At 33.5% G+C, this 4,780-nt stretch overlaps 1 long non-coding RNA gene across 1 annotated transcript in view; it reads right to left on the bottom strand.

Annotated features, from left to right (window-relative positions):
- Positions 1 to 965: 965 nt before the first annotated feature.
- LOC106104989 overlaps positions 966 to 4,780 on the bottom strand; it is a 97,047-nt gene continuing 93,232 nt past the window's right edge. Inside the window, exon 3 of the long non-coding RNA XR_001225711.1 lies at positions 966 to 1,012. This is a non-coding gene — a long non-coding RNA (uncharacterized LOC106104989). The remainder of the gene's footprint in view (positions 1,013 to 4,780) is intronic.

The following is a 4,780-nucleotide window of genomic DNA, read 5'->3' as shown; positions in this document are numbered from 1 at the left end:
AACAATTCTTATATTTGCGTGATAATTAACTAGAACATCCTATAATTTAGTGTTGCATTATTTTGAAAAGTACAAAGGAAATGGTATTCAAATACTCCAATAATATCACATCAATTGAGTTAGTAATTGACAACCGGCATAAGTGACGGCGCTAAAAGCGCTCGACGATTGCTTTGACAGAACACGTCGGCACTCATCTAAATTAAAGCAAAAACGACCGTCCCAATATTAAAAACGTACACAAAAAGAATGAATAAAGCGCTTTAAACATACGTTATTAATATCTTACTTTCTGTAATCAATTGTTCATTAATTTTGGCTTGAGAACAACATAAAAAAGTGACAGCTGTCAGTCGTTTTTAAGCGGGGAAATGTCATTTAGACAGAAGTGAGAATAAAGCGGTGAAAGCGCTGAGAAGTGATGGCTGGCAAAGCGACAAATGAGCTTGTCGCATCATTTGTCAGCGTTAATTGGCGGTTAAACATCTCTTTTACGTGGTACGTCTGTCCGATTAATCTTTGACCATTACTGTGAAACTACTAAGAGCGTCCACACCTGAAACTAAGCAATCGCACAACTGTTTAGTCGCGGTATAATTCCTATGAGCTTGTATGGAGGTGGGTACACAACACGATTAGTTGTGCAACTAATTGACTGCGAAACAATCGACAATCGCACAACAGTTGTCCAATAGTTCAGTCAAAGATATGCGCCCGCTTTAACACAGCTCTTTCCTTTAACATGAAAGAGAATACGTCACAAATGGTGATATAGACGGATTGTTTTTGTTTTTTTTGTCGGCTATATGTGTAAGCTTGCGCGTGTGCTTTTAACGGTTCCGCTTTCTCCTTTATCTATAGTTTTGAATAAACATTTGTGTGTTTAAAAACTAATTAATTTTAATTTAACCTTGACTTTCGAAGGTTTATGGACGAAAATCTTATCACTAGAATAAATAATACCTCGGTAATGTTGTACTCCTCTGTAGCTCTGTTAAGCTTTGTGAAGTATCTGAAACAAAAGAGAAACGAAATTAATATTCTTCTATTAGTAATTTAACATGTTCGCTGCCAATGATCTTGTCGGCAAGTTCATTGGACAACTTAGAACTTATAGTGGCAATCAAAGTGTTAAATCGAAGACTGTAAACAATAGAGCGTACATCGACATCAGAGGCACTATAGCCGCGGATGGGCCTGGTCCAGTAAATTCCTCCATATCGGTCCATCTTGGGCTTTTTGTTTCCAGCCCTTAATGACGACAATTTAAGATCTCGTCCGACATCATGTTGCCATCGTAGTTTCGGCCTATGTATGTACGTTCCTCTGGTTGACTCTATAATAGGCGCTTGGGCACTCTGCAGTCACTCATAGAATAATAGAGCGTACAAAAATATTAAATTCGAATTGAATTGTTGATATTTTGATATTTATATATGTAAATGTAATAAAATTGGATATGTAGTAATATTATTGAAAAATATCATGTATTTGCTTTCCAATTTTTTTTTAAATTTTCGTCTGTCCGAAAGTTGCGTTTTTTTTAGATAATCCTCGAAACAGCTTTGCAGATTTTAGCGAAATTTACACTTGATGGTAGCGAAACTCGCGGGAATGTCATCGATTAGTTTGTTTTTAAACACTGGCCGCTAGTTTATAAAACGATGTATCGTAAATCATACGATATCATTTTGTATGACATTAATTGTATTATAAGTAAGAAATATTATTAATTCGTGCCGTTTGAGTCCAGACGCGACATTACAAGGATACCATAATAGGCAAACAATACAGCAATTTGGATTTTACAGAAATGCCTCGACTAATTCAAATCGTCTAACAATTTCATACAAATTAGTATTGATTCATACAAAGCTTGTAATTTCCTTGAATGACAATTTAGCATTATCAACATAATGTTTATTTGTACAAGAATGTGTCAACAAACCGACTTAACTATGAAAAGCAACCTAAATTTAAATCAGTTGTAGTCAAGGAATTAAATTCGCTACCCATTTATAATGTCACCGAGCGTGTCATTGTAACAATTATAATGTAAATTGTACGTAATGTCACTAACGGGAAAGGTTCGTATTAGGTTAAAAAATGTTAACCTTTCATTACCTTGTATTTACGGATTTTTTCACACATAAATGTGTAGTTAAATAATTCATTGATGCTTATTTGTTTTGTGGAACATTGAATTATGTGCCTTTTGGCACTGTTGCAAAAAACATGCATTTTAAATGGATATTTTCTTTACAACGATGTTGAGGTATGCAATTTATGAGAGAAGTGTCTGAATGTTCTGGAGTATAAAAGGTATAAAAGAAAATATGTTTGGTTTACAAAATACCTTTATACATTTATTTGTAGGAATAAAAAAATACTACATTTCTTGATAATAATTCTCGATATTTATGCATATAGTTTTGTTATATACATAGTACAAAGTGTAACATTAAACAAGAACAACGGAAGCAATTCAACACAATAACAGTAAGAAATGTAGACTTCAAAAATATTTTATTTTGTTATAAAATTAACACTTGTGACAAATTACATAACCTTATACGCTCGAACAAGCGAGAACGTTTAGACTGAATAGAGCGGTAACAAATACTTTTAAGGCTGACAACAGACGACAGTTTACTTTTTAAACTCTAACCCAAACCTAACCTTAGGTAAACTACTATCAAAGTAACAACGATTATATCAAAAAAGGAATCCAATTATCACGTCTTTTGTGATTTAAAAGCCGCCTTTATAGATCTCTGGCTGCAGAGTACCAGAATAATCAGACACAATTTGTTTGTGCATGTTATTAACCAGGCGCCCTGTTAGATCCGTCAGGTATAACATGAGAAAATCCCCCGGGACGGCGTGGGAACGCGACTTACGTTCATGTCAATATTAGCTCCGCTTATTGTTACCGACGAATTTAGAAGCTAGTTTTTATATATCAAACGGTCCCGGCTGTACTCTTACACCTACGTATGAAGCGATGTTTGGACTTGCAATTAGTTTGTTGCCGATATGATGGTAAATGATGCATTTTTGTGGGTCACTTTTATTGCCGGTGGCTTGGGATTCGTCATGGGTGGCGGATGCAACGGCTTTCTTATTTTATGACGGTTTTTTTCCCCGCATGCCACACGTATGTGGTGATGGAATTGACCCTTCACACTTACCTTTATGTTCCTTGAAAAGTTTGACACCTCATCGGTTTGTATAACAATATATTGGATGACTACGGACAGTTTTTTTTTTAATTCGATCATGATCTAAACACTGAATCATAAGATAATTACTACCAGACTTTTTTGCCTTTGCAATAGAAATTCAAGCTGTCATATATTTCAGAATTCCATAGTGATAAGTGAACATTTTATAAGCAGTTAAGTTGCATAACTTAGTTACAAGCGGCCGTGTTCGTCTGGATCAAGCCAATAAATTTAACAACTCTATTTAATTACGATCAATAAATAGCGTCAAAGTTTATACTGGAGTCCGCAAGTGCTAGTTTCCTCTAAGGTGCATTGTTACTTGTTTTAGATAACTTGTTATCAACAGCCTTCAGATTACTTTAGATACAAACTGTTTCACCCGATTTACGCTACAAATGCGTCTTAAATTCAATCATACTTATACTAATATTATAAATACGAAAGTTCACATGAATGGATGTTTGTAGCCTAAACCGCTGAACGGATTTCTATGAAATTTAGTATAGATGTATAGGATATTCTACAAGAACATATAGGGTATTTACTTTTTTTAAATCGCGGAGTCGCGGGCCAAAGCTAGTATAACAAATAAAAGTAATCATCGACGGCAACTGCATGGTTCTTTCTTCCATTCCTATTCATCTTTATATCCACTCTATATACTTGTATTTATACTATATTATAAAGTGAAATGTTTTTTTTTTTCATATGTATAACTCAAAAACTACTGGACAGATTTAAAAAATTCTTTCACCGTTAGAAAGGTAATTTATTTATGAGTAGCATAAGCTATGTTTTTTTATTATTTTTTTAATTTCACGCGAACGTAGTTGCCAGCAACAGCTAGTAATATTATTACTAGGATAAAGAGGAAAGATTAGTATTTATGGATTTTTGTATATAATGAAATAACTCAAAAACTACTTGGCCAATTTCATACATTCCTTCACCATTTAACTACGTTTAAGTAACATAGGCTATGTTTTTTATTATTTTTTATTCACCATGCACGAAGTTGCGGGCAACAGTTAGTCATGAATAAAAAGCAATGTAATGTCAAATTTATCTTCAAAGAAAACGAGACTAAAACGCATTTCAATTTGATGATAAAAGTTTCAAACTCGACGAAGTAAAGTCGTCGATGTTATTAATTTGATATACCTTTACCATTTATTGTGGTCTTATTTCAATAACGATTTACGCCTTATAAAGTTTATTGTTGCACACCGGTTATTGTTAGTGGCTTATTAATAATGTATTTTGAACAAATTAATAATAAAATGTTAGTATAAGCGTACCGACAACCGTAACTAGGGTGAATATCAATTGCAGGTTAAAATCTCGGCGTTTTATTTGTATTTCGCTTTCGAGATTCCGTCCGCGAGGAATTAAAAGAAAAACCGACTTCCAAACAAAATACACTAAAAACAAAACAAAATGCACTAAAAACAAAACAAAATAATCTCAAAAAAACAGTACACTAAAAAGTAACGAAATAATTACTTGAAAATAGTAAACCTACCTTATTGTAACTGTTATGTCTATATTGTACA

This window comes from Papilio polytes, unplaced genomic scaffold (genome assembly GCF_000836215.1).
Source record: "Papilio polytes unplaced genomic scaffold, Ppol_1.0 DF823288.1, whole genome shotgun sequence".
Lineage (NCBI taxonomy): Eukaryota > Metazoa > Arthropoda > Insecta > Lepidoptera > Papilionidae > Papilio > Papilio polytes.
The sequence above is the reverse complement of the archived record's forward strand: the minus strand, read 5'-3'. Positions and strand labels throughout refer to the sequence as shown.